The sequence below is a fragment of the Pelobates fuscus genome, chromosome 3, assembly GCF_036172605.1.
Source record: "Pelobates fuscus isolate aPelFus1 chromosome 3, aPelFus1.pri, whole genome shotgun sequence".
Taxonomy (NCBI): Eukaryota; Metazoa; Chordata; class Amphibia; order Anura; family Pelobatidae; genus Pelobates; species Pelobates fuscus.
This window is the reverse complement of record NC_086319.1, coordinates 374,612,766-374,630,181: the sequence shown is the minus strand read 5'-3', so window position 1 is coordinate 374,630,181 and position 17,416 is coordinate 374,612,766. Positions and strand designations below refer to the sequence as shown.

At 39.1% G+C, this 17,416-nt stretch overlaps 8 non-coding genes across 8 annotated transcripts; all 8 read left to right on the top strand.

Moving 5' to 3' along the window:
* Window positions 1-890: 890 nt before the first annotated feature.
* Window positions 891-963, top strand: TRNAM-CAU (transfer RNA methionine (anticodon CAU)). The gene has a single exon. It is a non-coding gene; the product is annotated as a tRNA-Met (tRNA).
* A 1,050-nt stretch (window positions 964-2,013) lies between these two features.
* On the top strand, window positions 2,014-2,086 carry TRNAM-CAU (transfer RNA methionine (anticodon CAU)). Its single transcript has one exon. It is a non-coding gene; the product is annotated as a tRNA-Met (tRNA).
* Window positions 2,087-3,698: 1,612 nt separating this feature from the next.
* On the top strand, window positions 3,699-3,771 carry TRNAM-CAU (transfer RNA methionine (anticodon CAU)). The gene has a single exon. It is a non-coding gene; the product is annotated as a tRNA-Met (tRNA).
* A 938-nt stretch (window positions 3,772-4,709) lies between these two features.
* On the top strand, window positions 4,710-4,782 carry TRNAM-CAU (transfer RNA methionine (anticodon CAU)). The gene has a single exon. It is a non-coding gene; the product is annotated as a tRNA-Met (tRNA).
* Window positions 4,783-5,270: 488 nt separating this feature from the next.
* Window positions 5,271-5,343, top strand: TRNAM-CAU (transfer RNA methionine (anticodon CAU)). The gene has a single exon. It is a non-coding gene; the product is annotated as a tRNA-Met (tRNA).
* Window positions 5,344-5,720: 377 nt separating this feature from the next.
* TRNAM-CAU (transfer RNA methionine (anticodon CAU)) lies at window positions 5,721-5,793 on the top strand. Its single transcript has one exon. It is a non-coding gene; the product is annotated as a tRNA-Met (tRNA).
* Window positions 5,794-10,936: 5,143 nt separating this feature from the next.
* On the top strand, window positions 10,937-11,009 carry TRNAM-CAU (transfer RNA methionine (anticodon CAU)). The gene has a single exon. It is a non-coding gene; the product is annotated as a tRNA-Met (tRNA).
* A 1,050-nt stretch (window positions 11,010-12,059) lies between these two features.
* TRNAM-CAU (transfer RNA methionine (anticodon CAU)) lies at window positions 12,060-12,132 on the top strand. Its single transcript has one exon. It is a non-coding gene; the product is annotated as a tRNA-Met (tRNA).
* The last annotated feature ends 5,284 nt before the right edge of the window (window positions 12,133-17,416 follow it).

Here is a 17,416-nt window from a genome sequence, read left to right as displayed (position 1 = left end):
TCCTTGTTTCGCAAGTATGAATTTTTGCCACTCTGCAACCCATTCTAATTGGGATGAAAGAGAAGCTCAGCATCAAAATGTGTCTTGGGGATCGCCTTTGGATAATTTCAGCCTTCTGATTTCTAAGTCCCTGTGTCTATTCTGCTGTCTATTGTTTTTGTTTGTAACAAGTAGTATGACACTAATTAACTGCACTAGAATAGGTGCCCCAAATGTGTGAGAAGGCTATAAAGCTTGTTTGGAATATACACCCATTTCATTTTATTTTAGAACAAACGTTCACTATATTCATGTATCCCAGAAGACTATAAAAACCCATGGCGTAAGTTGCCTTGTTAGCGCAGTAGGTAGCGCGTCAGTCTCATAATCTGAAGGTCGTCAGTTCGATCCTCACACAGGGCATGTATATTTTGTAAGAAATAGAGAAATCCAGCATGTGTTCACACCAATCAAACAGTTTCCTTGAGCAACAATCCCTTCAGGACAGGACCATATATTGGCAAAATTCCATGAAATCATATCTAGACAAGTTAGAGGATGGGGCACTTTGTTTGAAGAATATTCTTTGTTTCGCAAGTATGAATTTTTGCCACTCTGCAACCCATTCTAATTGGGATGAAAGAGAAGCTCAGCATCAAAATGTGTCTTGGGGATCGTCTTTGGATAATTTCAGCCTCCTGATTTCTAAGTCCCTGTGTCTATTCTGCTGTCTATTTTTTTGTTTGTAACAAGTAGTATGACACTAATTAACTGCACTAGAATAGGTGCCCCAAATGTGTGAGAAGGCTATAAAGCTTGTTTGGAATATACACCCATTTCATTTTATTTTAGAACAAACGTTCACTATATTCATGTATCCCAGAAGACTATAAAAACCCATGGCGTAAGTTGCCTTGTTAGCGCAGTAGGTAGCGCGTCAGTCTCATAATCTGAAGGTCGTGAGTTCGATCCTCACACAAGGCATGTATATTATGTAAGGAATAGAGAAATCCAGCATGTGTTCACACCAATCAAACAGTTTCCTTGAGCAACAATCCCTTCAGGACAGGACCATACATTGGCAAAATTCCATGAAATCATATCTAGACAAGTTAGAGGATGGGACACTTTGTTTGAAGAATATTCCTTGTTTCGCAAGTATGAATTTTTGCCACTCTGCAACCCATTCTAATTGGGATGAAAGAGAAGCTCAGCATCAAAATGTGTCTTGGGGATCGCCTTTGGATAATTTCAGCCTTCTGATTTCTAAGTCCCTGTGTCTATTCTGCTGTCTATTGTTTTTGTTTGTAACAAGTAGTATGACACTAATTAACTGCACTAGAATAGGTGCCCCAAATGTGTGAGAAGGCTATAAAGCTTGTTTGGAATATACACCCATTTCATTTTATTTTAGAACAAACGTTCACTATATTCATGTATCCCAGAAGACTATAAAAACCCATGGCGTAAGTTGCCTTGTTAGCGCAGTAGGTAGCGCGTCAGTCTCATAATCTGAAGGTCGTCAGTTCGATCCTCACACAGGGCATGTATATTTTGTAAGAAATAGAGAAATCCAGCATGTGTTCACACCAATCAAACAGTTTCCTTGAGCAACAATCCCTTCAGGACAGGACCATATATTGGCAAAATTCCATGAAATCATATCTAGACAAGTTAGAGGATGGGGCACTTTGTTTGAAGAATATTCTTTGTTTCGCAAGTATGAATTTTTGCCACTCTGCAACCCATTCTAATTGGGATGAAAGAGAAGCTCAGCATCAAAATGTGTCTTGGGGATCGTCTTTGGATAATTTCAGCCTCCTGATTTCTAAGTCCCTGTGTCTATTCTGCTGTCTATTTTTTTGTTTGTAACAAGTAGTATGACACTAATTAACTGCACTAGAATAGGTGCCCCAAATGTGTGAGAAGGCTATAAAGCTTGTTTGGAATATACACCCATTTCATTTTATTTTAGAACAAACGTTCACTATATTCATGTATCCCAAAAGACTATAAAAACCCATGGCGTAAGTTGCCTTGTTAGCGCAGTAGGTAGCGCGTCAGTCTCATAATCTGAAGGTCGTGAGTTCGATCCTCACACAAGGCATGTATATTATGTAAGGAATAGAGAAATCCAGCATGTGTTCACACCAATCAAACAGTTTCCTTGAGCAACAATCCCTTCAGGACAGGACCATACATTGGCAAAATTCCATGAAATCATATCTAGACAAGTTAGAGGATGGGACACTTTGTTTGAAGAATATTCCTTGTTTCGCAAGTATGAATTTTTGCCACTCTGCAACCCATTCTAATTGGGATGAAAGAGAAGCTCAGCATCAAAATGTGTCTTGGGGATCGTCTTTGGATAATTTCAGCCTCCTGATTTCTAAGTCCCTGTGTCTATTCTGCTGTCTATTTTTTTGTTTGTAACAAGTAGTATGACACTAATTAACTGCACTAGAATAGGTGCCCCAAATGTGTGAGAAGGCTATAAAGCTTGTTTGGAATATACACCCATTTCATTTTATTTTAGAACAAACGTTCACTATATTCATGTATCCCAGAAGACTATAAAAACCCATGGCGTAAGTTGCCTTGTTAGCGCAGTAGGTAGCGCGTCAGTCTCATAATCTGAAGGTCGTCAGTTCGATCCTCACACAGGGCATGTATATTTTGTAAGAAATAGAGAAATCCAGCATGTGTTCACACCAATCAAACAGTTTCCTTGAGCAACAATCCCTTCAGGACAGGACCATATATTGGCAAAATTCCATGAAATCATATCTAGACAAGTTAGAGGATGGGGCACTTTGTTTGAAGAATATTCTTTGTTTCGCAAGTATGAATTTTTGCCACTCTGCAACCCATTCTAATTGGGATGAAAGAGAAGCTCAGCATCAAAATGTGTCTTGGGGATCACCTTTGGATAATTTCAGCCTCCTGATTTCTAAGTCCCTGTGTCTATTCTGCTGTCTATTTTTTTTGTTTGTAACAAGTAGTATGACACTAATTAACTGCACTAGAATAGGTGCCCCAAATGTGTGAGAAGGCTATAAAGCTTGTTTGGAATATACACCCATTTCATTTTATTTTAGAACAAACGTTCACTATATTCATGTATCCCAGAAGACTATAAAAACCCATGGCGTAAGTTGCCTTGTTAGCGCAGTAGGTAGCGCGTCAGTCTCATAATCTGAAGGTCCTGAGTTCGATCCTCACACAGGGCATGTATATTTTGTAAGGAATAGAGAAATCCAGCATGTGTTCACACCAATCAAACAGTTTCATTGCGCAACAATCCCTTCAGGACAGAACCATATATTGGCAAAATTCCATGAAATCATATCTAGACAAGTTAGAGGATGGGGCACTTTGTTTGAAGAATATTCCTTGTTTCGCAAGTATGAATTTTTGCCACTCTGCAACCCATTCTAATTGGGATGAAAGAGAAGCTCAGCATCAAAATGTGTCTTGGGGATCGCCTTTGGATAATTTCAGCCTCCTGATTTCTAAGTCCCTGTGTCTATTCTGCTGTCTATTTTTTTTGTTTGTAACAAGTAGTATGACACTAATTAACTGCACTAGAATAGGTGCCCCAAATGTGTGAGAAGGCTATAAAGCTTGTTTGGAATATACACCCATTTCATTTTATTTTAGAACAAACGTTCACTATATTCATGTATCCCAGAAGACTATAAAAACCCATGGCGTAAGTTGCCTTGTTAGCGCAGTAGGTAGCGCGTCAGTCTCATAATCTGAAGGTCGTGAGTTCGATCCTCACACAGGGCATGTATATTTTGTATGGAATAGAGAAATCCAGCATGTGTTCACACCAATCAAACAGTTTCCTTGCGCAACAATCCCTTCAGGACAGGACCATATATTGGCAAAATTTCATGAAATCATATCTAGACAAGTTAGAGGATGGGACACTTTGTGTGAAGAATATTCCTTGTTACTCCAGTATGAATTTTTGCCACTCTGCAACCCATTCTAATTGGGATGAAAGAGAAGCTCAGCATCAAAATGTGTCTTGGGGATCGCCTTTCGATAATTTCAGCCTCCACCTCCTCCTTTGGAATATACACCCATTTCATTTTATTTTAGAACAAACGTTCACTATATGCATGTATCCCTGAAGACTATAAAAATATATGGCGCAAGTTGCCTTGTTAGCGCAGTAGGTAGCGCGTCACTCTCATAATCTGAAGGTCGTGAGTTCGATCCTCGCACCGGGCATGTATATTTTGTAAGAAATAGAGAAATCCAGCATGTGTTCACACCAATCAAACAGTTTCCTTGAGCAACAATCCCTTCAGGACAGGACCATACATTGGCAAAATTCCATGAAATCATATCTAGACAAGTTAGAGGATGGGACACTTTGTTTGAAGAATATTCCTTGTTTCGCAAGTATGAATTTTTGCCACTCCGCAACCCATTCTAATTGGGATGAAAGAGAAGCTCAGCATCAAAATGTGTCTTGGGGATCACCTTTGGATAATTTCAGCCTCCTGATTTCTAAGTCCCTGTGTCTATTCTGCTGTCTATTTTTTTGTTTGTAACAAGTAGTATGACACTAATTAACTGCACTAGAATAGGTGCCCCAAATGTGTGAGAAGGCTATAAAGCTTGTTTGGAATATACACCCATTTCATTTTATTTTAGAACAAACGTTCACTATATTCATGTATCCCAGAAGACTATAAAAACCCATGGCGTAAGTTGCCTTGTTAGCGCAGTAGGTAGCGCGTCAGTCTCATAATCTGAAGGTCGTGAGTTCGATCCTCACACAGGGCATGTATATTTTGTAAGGAATAGAGAAATCCAGCATGTGTTCACACCAATCAAACAGTTTCCTTGAGCAACAATCCCTTCAGGACAGGACCATATATTGGCAAAATTTCATGAAATCATATCTAGACAAGTTAGAGGATGGGACACTTTGTTTGAAGAATATTCCTTGTTTCGCAAGTATGAATTTTTGCCACTCTGCAACCCATTCTAATTGGGATGAAAGAGAAGCTCAGCATCAAAATGTGTCTTGGGGATCGCCTTTGGATAATTTCAGCCTCCTGATTTCTAAGTCCCTGTGTCTATTCTGCTGTCTATTTTTTTGTTTGTAACAAGTAGTATGACACTAATTAACTGCACTAGAATAGGTGCCCCAAATGTGTGAGAAGGCTATAAAGCTTGTTTGGAATATACACCCATTTCATTTTATTTTAGAACAAACGTTCACTATATTCATGTATCCCAGAAGACTATAAAAACCCATGGCGTAAGTTGCCTTGTTAGCGCAGTAGGTAGCGCGTCAGTCTCATAATCTGAAGGTCGTGAGTTCGATCCTCACACAGGGCATGTATATTTTGTATGGAATAGAGAAATCCAGCATGTGTTCACACCAATCAAACAGTTTCCTTGCGCAACAATCCCTTCAGGACAGGACCATATATTGGCAAAATTTCATGAAATCATATCTAGACAAGTTAGAGGATGGGACACTTTGTGTGAAGAATATTCCTTGTTACTCCAGTATAAATTTTTGCCACTCTGCAACCCATTCTAATTGGGATGAAAGAGAAGCTCAGCATCAAAATGTGTCTTGGGGATCGCCTTTCGATAATTTCAGCCTCCACCTCCTCCTTTGGAATATACACCCATTTCATTTTATTTTAGAACAAACGTTCACTATATGCATGTATCCCTGAAGACTATAAAAATATAAGGCGCAAGTTGCCTTGTTAGCGCAGTAGGTAGCGCGTCAGTCTCATAATCTGAAGGTCGTGAGTTCGATCCTCACACAGGGCATGTATATTTTGTAAGAAATAGAGAAATCCAGCATGTGTTCACACCAATCAAACAGTTTCCTTGAGCAACAATCCCTTCAGGACAGGACCATACATTGGCAAAATTCCATGAAATCATATCTAGACAAGTTAGAGGATGGGACACTTTGTTTGAAGAATATTCCTTGTTTCGCAAGTATGAATTTTTGCCACTCTGCAACCCATTCTAATTGGGATGAAAGAGAAGCTCAGCATCAAAATGTGTCTTGGGGATCACCTTTGGATAATTTCAGCCTCCTGATTTCTAAGTCCCTGTGTCTATTCTGCTGTCTATTTTTTTGTTTGTAACAAGTAGTATGACACTAATTAACTGCACTAGAATAGGTGCCCCAAATGTGTGAGAATGCTATAAAGCTTGTTTGGAATATACACCCATTTCATTTTATTTTAGAACAAACGTTCACTATATTCATGTATCCCAGAAGACTATAAAAACCCATGGCGTAAGTTGCCTTGTTAGCGCAGTAGGTAGCGCGTCAGTCTCATAATCTAAAGGTCGTGAGTTCGATCCTCACACAGGGCATGTATATTTTGTAAGGAATAGAGAAATCCAGCATGTGTTCACACCAATCAAACAGTTTCCTTGAGCAACAATCCCTTCAGGACAGGACCATATATTGGCAAAATTTCATGAAATCATATCTAGACAAGTTAGAGGATGGGACACTTTGTGTGAAGAATATTCCTTGTTACTCCAGTATGAATTTTTGCCACTCTGCAACCCATTCTAATTGGGATGAAAGAGAAGCTCAGCATCAAAATGTGTCTTGGGGATCGCCTTTGGATAATTTCAGCCTCCTGATTTCTAAGTCCATGTGTCTATTCTGCTGTCTATTTTTTTTGTTTGTAACAAGTAGTATGACACTAATTAACTGCACTAGAATAGGTGCCCCAAGTGTGTGAGAAGGCTATAAAGCTTGTTTGGAATATACACCCATTTCATTTTATTTTAGAACAAACGTTCACTATATTCATGTATCCCAGAAGACTATAAAAACCCATGGCGTAAGTTGCCTAAATTCCATGAAATCATATCTAGACAAGTTAGAGGATGGGACACTTTGTTTGAAGAATATTCCTTGTTTCGCAAGTATGAATTTTTGCTACTCTGCAACCCATTCTAATTGGGATGAAAGAGAAGCTCAGCATCAAAATGTGTCTTGGGGATCGCCTTTGGATAATTTCAGCCTCCTGATTTCTAAGTCCCTGTGTCTATTCTGCTGTCTATTTTTTTTGTTTGTAACAAGTAGTATGACACTAATTAACTGCACTAGAATAGGTGCCCCAAATGTGTGAGAAGGCTATAAAGCTTGTTTGGAATATACACCCATTTCATTTTATTTTAGAACAAACGTTCACTATATGCATGTATCCCTGAAGACTATAAAAATATATGGCGCAAGTTGCCTTGTTAGCGCAGTAGGTAGCGCGTCACTCTCATAATCTGAAGGTCGTGAGTTCGATCCTCACACCGGGCATGTATATTTTGTAAGAAATAGAGAAATCCAGCATGTGTTCACACCAATCAAACAGTTTCCTTGAGCAACAATCCCTTCAGGACAGGACCATACATTGGCAAAATTCCATGAAATCATATCTAGACAAGTTAGAGGATGGGACACTTTGTTTGAAGAATATTCCTTGTTTCGCAAGTATGAATTTTTGCCACTCTGCAACCCATTCTAATTGGGATGAAAGAGAAGCTCAGCATCAAAATGTGTCTTGGGGATCACCTTTGGATAATTTCAGCCTCCTGATTTCTAAGTCCCTGTGTCTATTCTGCTGTCTATTTTTTTGTTTGTAACAAGTAGTATGACACTAATTAACTGCACTAGAATAGGTGCCCCAAATGTGTGAGAAGGCTATAAAGCTTGTTTGGAATATACACCCATTTCATTTTATTTTAGAACAAACGTTCACTATATTCATGTATCCCAGAAGACTATAAAAACCCATGGCGTAAGTTGCCTTGTTAGCGCAGTAGGTAGTGCGTCAGTCTCATAATCTGAAGGTCGTGAGTTCGATCCTCACACAGGGCATGTATATTTTGTAAGGAATAGAGAAATCCAGCATGTGTTCACACCAATCAAACAGTTTCCTTGAGCAACAATCCCTTCAGGACAGGACCATATATTGGCAAAATTTCATGAAATCATATCTAGACAAGTTAGAGGATGGGACACTTTGTTTGAAGAATATTCCTTGTTTCGCAAGTATGAATTTTTGCCACTCTGCAACCCATTCTAATTGGGATGAAAGAGAAGCTCAGCATCAAAATGTGTCTTGGGGATCGCCTTTGGATAATTTCAGCCTCCTGATTTCTAAGTCCCTGTGTCTATTCTGCTGTCTATTTTTTTTGTTTGTAACAAGTAGTATGACACTAATTAACTGCACTAGAATAGGTGCCCCAAATGTGTGAGAAGGCTATAAAGCTTGTTTGGAATATACACCCATTTCATTTTATTTTAGAACAAACGTTCACTATATTCATGTATCCCAGAAGACTATAAAACCCCATGGCGTAAGTTGCCTTGTTAGCGCAGTAGGTAGCGCGTCACTCTCATAATCTGAAGGTCGTGAGTTCGATCCTCACACCGGGCATGTATATTTTGTAAGAAATAGAGAAATCCAGCATGTGTTCACACCAATCAAACAGTTTCCTTGAGCAACAATCCCTTCAGGACAGGACCATACATTGGCAAAATTCCATGAAATCATATCTAGACAAGTTAGAGGATGGGACACTTTGTTTGAAGAATATTCCTTGTTTCGCAAGTATGAATTTTTGCCACTCTGCAACCCATTCTAATTGGGATGAAAGAGAAGCTCAGCATCAAAATGTGTCTTGGGGATCACCTTTGGATAATTTCAGCCTCCTGATTTCTAAGTCCCTGTGTCTATTCTGCTGTCTATTTTTTTGTTTGTAACAAGTAGTATGACACTAATTAACTGCACTAGAATAGGTGCCCCAAATGTGTGTGAAGGCTATAAAGCTTGTTTGGAATATACACCCATTTCATTTTATTTTAGAACAAACGTTCACTATATTCATGTATCCCAGAAGACTATAAAAACCCATGGCGTAAGTTGCCTTGTTAGCGCTGTTGGTAGCGCGTCAGTGTCATAATCTGAAGGTCGTGAGTTCGATCCTCACACAGGGCATGTATATTTTGTAAGGAATAGAGAAATCCAGCATGTGTTCACACCAATCAAACAGTTTCCTTGAGCAACAATCCCTTCAGGACAGGACCATATATTGGCAAAATTTCATGAAATCATATCTAGACAAGTTAGAGGATGGGACACTTTGTGTGAAGAATATTCCTTGTTACTCCAGTATGAATTTTTGCCACTCTGCAACCCATTCTAATTGGGATGAAAGAGAAGCTCAGCATCAAAATGTGTCTTGGGGATCGCCTTTCGATAATTTCAGCCTCCTCCTTTGGAATATACACCCATTTAATTTTATTTTAGAACAAACGTTCACTATATGCATGTATCCCAGAAGACTATAAAAACCCATGGCGCAAGTTGCCTTGTTAGCGCAGTAGGTAGCGCGTCAGTCTCATAATCTGAAGGTCGTGAGTTCGATCTTCACACAGGGCATGTATATTTTGTAAGAAATAGAGAAATCCAGCATGTGTTCACACCAATCAAACAGTTTCCTTGAGCAACAATCCCTTCAGGACAGGACCATACATTGGCAAAATTCCATGAAATCATATCTAGACAAGTTAGAGGATGGGACACTTTGTTTGAAGAATATTCCTTGTTTCGCAAGTATGAATTTTTGGTACTCTGCAACCCATTCTAATTGGGATGAAAGAGAAGCTCAGCATCAAAATGTGTCTTGGGGATCGCCTTTGGATAATTTCAGCCTCCTGATTTCTAAGTCCCTGTGTCTATTCTGCTGTCTATTTTTTTTGTTTGTAACAAGTAGTATGACACTAATTAACTGCACTAGAATAGGTGCCCCAAATGTGTGAGAAGGCTATAAAGCTTGTTTGGAATATACACCCATTTCATTTTATTTTAGAACAAACGTTCACTATATTCATGTATCCCAGAAGACTATAAAAACCCATGGCGTAATTTGCCTTGTTAGCGCAGTAGGTAGCGTTCAGTCTCATAATCTGAAGGTCGTGAGTTCGATCCTCACACAGGGCATGTATATTATGTAAGGAAAAGAGAAATGAAGCATGTGTTCACACCAATCAAACAGTTTCCTTGAGCAACAATCCTTTCAGGACAGGACCAGATATTGGCAAAATGTCATAAATCATATTTAGACAAGTTAGAGGATGGGACACTTTGTGTGAATAATATTCCTTGTTACTCCAGTATGAATTTTTGCCACTCTGCAACCCATTCCAATTGGGATGAAAGAGAAGATCAGCATCAAAATGGGTCTTGGGGATCGCCTTTCGATAATTTCAGCCTCCACCTCCTCCTTTGGAATATACACCCATTTCATTTTATTTTAGAACAAACGTTCACTATATGCATGTATCCCAGAAAACTATAAAAACCAATGGCGCAAGTTGCCTTGTTAGCGCAGTAGGTAGCGCATCAGTCTCATAATCTGAAGGTCGTGAGTTCAATCCTCACACAGGGCATGTATATTTTGTAAGAAATAGAGAAATCCAGCATGTGTTCACACCAATCAAACAGTTTCCTTGAGCAACAATCCCTTCAGGACAGGACCATACATTGGCAAAATTCCATGAAATCATATCTAGACAAGTTAGAGGATGGGACACTTTGTTTGAAGAATATTCCTTGTTTCGCAAGTATGAATTTTTGCCACTCTGCAACCCATTCTAATTGGGATGAAAGAGAAGCTCAGCATCAAAATGTGTCTTGGGGATCGCCTTTGGATAATTTCAGCCTCCTGATTTCTAAGTCCCTGTGTCTATTCTGCTGTCTATTTTTTTTGTTTGTAACAAGTAGTATGACACTAATTAACTGCACTAGAATAGGTGCCCTAAATGTGTGAGAAGGCTATAAAGCTTGTTTGGAATATACACCCATTTCATTTTATTTTAGAACAAACGTTCACTATATTCATGTATCCCAGAAGACTATAAAAACCCATGGCGTAAGTTGCCTTGTTAGCGCAGTAGGTAGCGCGTCAGTCTCATAATCTGAAGGTCGTGAGTTCGATCCTCACACAGGGCATGTATATTTTGTAAGGAATAGAGAAATCCAGCATGTGTTCACACCAATTAAACAGTTTCCTTGAGCAACAATCCCTTCAGGACAGGACCATATATTGGCAAAATTTCATGAAATCATATCTAGACAAGTTAGAGGATGGGACACTTTGTTTGAAGAATATTCCTTGTTTCGCAAGTATGAATTTTTGCCACTCTGCAACCCATTCTAATTGGGATGAAAGAGAAGCTCAGCATCAAAATGTGTCTTGGGGATCGCCTTTGGATAATTTCAGCCTCCTGATTTCTAAGTCCCTGTGTCTATTCTGCTGTCTATTTTTTTTGTTTGTAACAAGTAGTATGACACTAATTAACTGCACTAGAATAGGTGCCCCAAATGTGTGAGAAGGCTATAAAGCTTGTTTGGAATATACACCCATTTCATTTTATTTTAGAACAAACGTTCACTATATTCATGTATCCCAGAAGACTATAAAACCCCATGGCGTAAGTTGCCTTGTTAGCGCAGTAGGTAGCGCGTCACTCTCATAATCTGAAGGTCGTGAGTTCGATCCTCACACCGGGCATGTATATTTTGTAAGAAATAGAGAAATCCAGCATGTGTTCACACCAATCAAACAGTTTCATTGAGCAACAATCCCTTCAGGACAGGACCATACATTGGCAAAATTCCATGAAATCATATCTAGACAAGTTAGAGGATGGGACACTTTGTTTGAAGAATATTCCTTGTTTCGCAAGTATGAATTTTTGCCACTCTGCAACCCATTCTAATTGGGATGAAAGAGAAGCTCAGCATCAAAATGTGTCTTGGGGATCACCTTTGGATAATTTCAGCCTCCTGATTTCTAAGTCCCTGTGTCTATTCTGCTGTCTATTTTTTTGTTTGTAACAAGTAGTATGACACTAATTAACTGCACTAGAATAGGTGCCCCAAATGTGTGAGAAGGCTATAAAGCTTGTTTGGAATATACACCCATTTCATTTTATTTTAGAACAAACGTTCACTATATTCATGTATCCCAGAAGACTATAAAAACCCATGGCGTAAGTTGCCTTGTTAGCGCAGTAGGTAGCGCGTCAGTCTCATAATCTGAAGGTCGTGAGTTCGATCCTCACACAGGGCATGTATATTTTGTAAGGAATAGAGAAATCCAGCATGTGTTCACACCAATCAAACAGTTTCCTTGAGCAACAATCCCTTCAGGACAGGACCATATATTGGCAAAATTTCATGAAATCATATCTAGACAAGTTAGAGGATGGGACACTTTGTGTGAAGAATATTCCTTGTTACTCCAGTATGAATTTTTGCCACTCTGCAACCCATTCTAATTGGGATGAAAGAGAAGCTCAGCATCAAAATGTGTCTTGGGGATCGCCTTTCGATAATTTCAGCCTCCTCCTTTGGAATATACTCCCATTTAATTTTATTTTAGAACAAACGTTCACTATATGCATGTATCCCTGAAAACTATAAAAATATATGGCGCAAGTTGCCTTGTTAGCGCAGTAGGTAGCGCGTCACTCTCATAATCTGAAGGTCGTGAGTTCGATCCTCACACCGGGCATGTATATTTTGTAAGAAATAGAGAAATCCAGCATGTGTTCACACCAATCAAACAGTTTCCTTGAGCAACAATCCCTTCAGGACAGGACCATACATTGGCAAAATTCCATGAAATCATATCTAGACAAGTTAGAGGATGGGACACTTTGTTTGAAGAATATTCCTTGTTTCGCAAGTATGAATTTTTGCCACTCTGCAACCCATTCTAATTGGGATGAAAGAGAAGCTCAGCATCAAAATGTGTCTTGGGGATCGCCTTTGGATAATTTCAGCCTCCTGATTTCTAAGTCCCTGTGTCTATTCTGCTGTCTATTTTTTTTGTTTGTAACAAGTAGTATGACACTAATTAACTGCACTAGAATAGGTGCCCCAAATGTGTGAGAAGGCTATAAAGCTTGTTTGGAATATACACCCATTTCATTTTATTTTAGAACAAACGTTCACTATATTCATGTATCCCAGAAGACTATAAAAACCCATGGCGTAATTTGCCTTGTTAGCGCAGTAGGTAGCGTTCAGTCTCATAATCTGAAGGTCGTGAGTTCGATCCTCACACAGGGCATGTATATTATGTAAGGAAAAGAGAAATGAAGCATGTGTTCACACCAATCAAACAGTTTCCTTGAGCAACAATCTTTTCAGGACAGGACCAGATATTGGCAAAATGTCATAAATCATATTTAGACAAGTTAGAGGATGGGACACTTTGTGTGAATAATATTCCTTGTTACTCCAGTATGAATTTTTGCCACTCTGCAACCCATTCCAATTGGGATGAAAGAGAAGATCAGCATCAAAATGGGTCTTGGGGATCGCCTTTCGATAATTTCAGCCTCCACCTCCTCTTTTGGAATATACACCCATTTCATTTTATTTTAGAACAAACGTTCACTATATGCATGTATCCCAGAAAACTATAAAAACCAATGGCGCAAGTTGCCTTGTTAGCGCAGTAGGTAGCGCGTCAGTCTCATAATCTGAAGGTCGTGAGTTCAATCCTCACACAGGGCATGTATATTTTGTAAGAAATAGAGAAATCCAGCATGTGTTCACACCAATCAAACAGTTTCCTTGAGCAACAATCCCTTCAGGACAGGACCATACATTGGCAAAATTCCATGAAATAATATCTAGACAAGTTAGAGGATGGGACACTTTGTTTGAAGAATATTCCTTGTTTCGCAAGTATGAATTTTTGCCACTCTGCAACCCATTCTAATTGGGATGAAAGAGAAGCTCAGCATCAAAATGTGTCTTGGGGATCGCCTTTGGATAATTTCAGCCTCCTGATTTCTAAGTCCCTGTGTCTATTCTGCTGTCTATTTTTTTTGTTTGTAACAAGTAGTATGACACTAATTAACTGCACTAGAATAGGTGCCCTAAATGTGTGAGAAGGCTATAAAGCTTGTTTGGAATATACACCCATTTCATTTTATTTTAGAACAAACGTTCACTATATTCATGTATCCCAGAAGACTATAAAAATCCATGGCGTAAGTTGCCTTGTTAGCGCAGTAGGTAGCGCGTCAGTCTCATAATCTGAAGGTCCTGAGTTCGATCCTCACACAGGGCATGTATATTTTGTAAGGAATAGAGAAATCCAGCATGTGTTCACACCAATCAAACAGTTTAGAGGATGGGGCACTTTGTTTGAAGAATATTCCTTGTTTCGCAAGTATGAATTTTTGCCACTCTGCAACCCATTCTAATTGGGATGAAAGAGAAGCTCAGCATCAAAATGTGTCTTGGGGATCGCCTTTGGATAATTTCAGCCTCCTGATTTCTAAGTCCCTGTGTCTATTCTGCTGTCTATTTTTTTTGTTTGTAACAAGTAGTATGACACTAATTAACTGCACTAGAATAGGTGCCCCAAATGTGTGAGAAGGCTATAAAGCTTGTTTGGAATATACACCCATTTCATTTTATTTTAGAACAAACGTTCACTATATTCATGTATCCCAGAAGACTATAAAAACCCATGGCGTAAGTTGCCTTGTTAGCGCAGTAGGTAGCGCGTCAGTCTCATAATCTGAAGGTCGTGAGTTCAATCCTCACACAGGGCATGTATATTTTGTATGGAATAGAGAAATCCAGCATGTGTTCACACCAATCAAACAGTTTCCTTGCGCAACAATCCCTTCAGGACAGGACCATATATTGGCAAAATTTCATGAAATCATATCTAGACAAGTTAGAGGATGGGACACTTTGTGTGAAGAATATTCATTGTTACTCCAGTATGAATTTTTGCCACTCTGCAACCCATTCTAATTGGGATGAAAGAGAAGCTCAGCATCAAAATGGGTCTTGGGGATCGCCTTTCGATAATTTCAGCCTCCACCTCCTCCTTTGGAATATACACCCATTTCATTTTATTTTAGAACAAACGTTCACTATATGCATGTATCCCTGAAGACTATAAAAATATATGGCGCAAGTTGCCTTGTTAGCGCAGTAGGTAGCGCGTCACTCTCATAATCTGAAGGTCGTGAGTTCGATCCTCACACCGGGCATGTATATTTTGTAAGAAATAGAGAAATCCAGCATGTGTTCACACCAATCAAACAGTTTCCTTGAGCAACAATCCCTTCAGGACAGGACCATACATTGGCAAAATTCCATGAAATCATATCTAGACAAGTTAGAGGATGGGACACTTTGTTTGAAGAATATTCCTTGTTTCGCAAGTATGAATTTTTGCCACTCTGCAACCCATTCTAATTGGGATGAAAGAGAAGCTCAGCATCATAAATGTGTCTTGGGGATCACCTTTGGATAATTTCAGCCTCCTGATTTCTAAGTCCCTGTGTCTATTCTGCTGTCTTTTTTTTTTTGTTTGTAACAAGTAGTATGACACTAATTAACTGCACTAGAATAGGTGCCCCAAATGTGTGAGAAGGCTATAAAGCTTGTTTGGAATATACACCCATTTCATTTTATTTTAGAACAAACGTTCACTATATTCATGTATCCCAGAAGACTATAAAAACCCATGGCGTAATTTGCCTTGTTAGCGCAGTAGGTAGCGTTCAGTCTCATAATCTGAAGGTCGTGAGTTCGATCCTCACACAGGGCATGTATATTATGTAAGGAAAAGAGAAATGAAGCATGTGTTCACACCAATCAAACAGTTTCCTTGAGCAACAATCCTTTCAGGACAGGACCAGATATTGGCAAAATGTCATAAATCATATTTAGACAAGTTAGAGGATGGGACACTTTGTGTGAATAATATTCCTTGTTACTCCAGTATGAACACTTTGTGTGAAGAATATTCCTTGTTACTCCAGGCATGTATATTTGTAAGGAATAGAGAAATCCAGCATGTGTTCACACCAATCAAACAGTTTCCTTGAGCAACAATCCCTTCAGGACAGGACCATACATTGGCAAAATTCCATGAAATCATATCTAGACAAGTTAGAGGATGGGACACTTTGTTTGAAGAATATTCCCTGTTTCGCAGTATGAATTTTTGCCACTCTGCAACCCATTCTAATTGGGATGAAAGAGAAGCTCAGCATCAAAATGTGTCTTGGGGATCACCTTTGGATAATTTCAGCCTCCTGATTTCTAAGTCCCTGTGTCTATTCTGCTGTCTATTTTTTTTGTTTGTAACAAGTAGTATGACACTAATTAACTGCACTAGAATAGGTGCCCCAAATGTGTGAGAAGGCTATAAAGCTTGTTTGGAATATACACCCATTTCATTTTATTTTAGAACAAACGTTCACTATATTCATGTATCCCAGAAGACTATAAAAACCCATGGCGTAAGTTGCCTTGTTAGCGCAGTAGGTAGTGCGTCAGTCTCATAATCTGAAGGTCGTGAGTTCGATCCTCACACAGGGCATGTATATTTTGTAAGGAATAGAGAAATCCAGCATGTGTTCACACCAATCAAACAGTTTCCTTGAGCAACAATCCCTTCAGGACAGGACCATATATTGGCAAAATTTCATGAAATCATATCTAGACAAGTTAGAGGATGGGACACTTTGTGTGAAGAATATTCCTTGTTACTCCAGTATGAATTTTTGCCACTCTGCAACCCATTCTAATTGGGATGAAAGAGAAGCTCAGCATCAAAATGTGTCTTGGGGATCGCCTTTCGATAATTTCAGCCTCCACTTCCTCCTTTGGAATATACACCCATTTCATTTTATTTTAGAACAAACGTTCACTATATGCATGTATCCCAGAAGACTATAAAAACCCATGGTGCAAGTTGCCTTGTTAGCGCAGTAGGTAGCGCGTCAGTATCATAATCTGAAGGTCGTGAGTTCGATCCTCACACAGGGCATGTATATTTTGTAAGAAATAGAGAAATCCAGCATGTGTTCACACCAATCAAACAGTTTCCTTGAGCAACAATCCCTTCAGGACAGGACCATATATTGGCAAAATTTCATGAAATCATATCTAGACAAGTTAGAGGATGGGACACTTTGTGTGAAGAATATTCCTTGTTACTCCAGTATGAATTTTTGCCACTCTGCAACCCATTCTAATTGGGATGAAAGAGAAGCTCAGCATCAAAATGTGTCTTGGGGATCGCCTTTGGATAATTTCAGCCTCCTGATTTCTAAGTCCCTGTGTCTATTCTGCTGTCTATTTTTTTTGTTTGTAACAAGTAGTATGACACTAATTAACTGCACTAGAATAGGTGCCCCAAATGTGTGAGAAGGCTATAAAGCTTGTTTGGAATATACACCCATTTCATTTTATTTTAGAACAAACGTTCACTATATTCATGTATCCCAGAAGACTATAAAAACCCATGGCGTAAGTTGCCTAAATTCCATGAAATCATATCTAGACAAGTTAGAGGATGGGACACT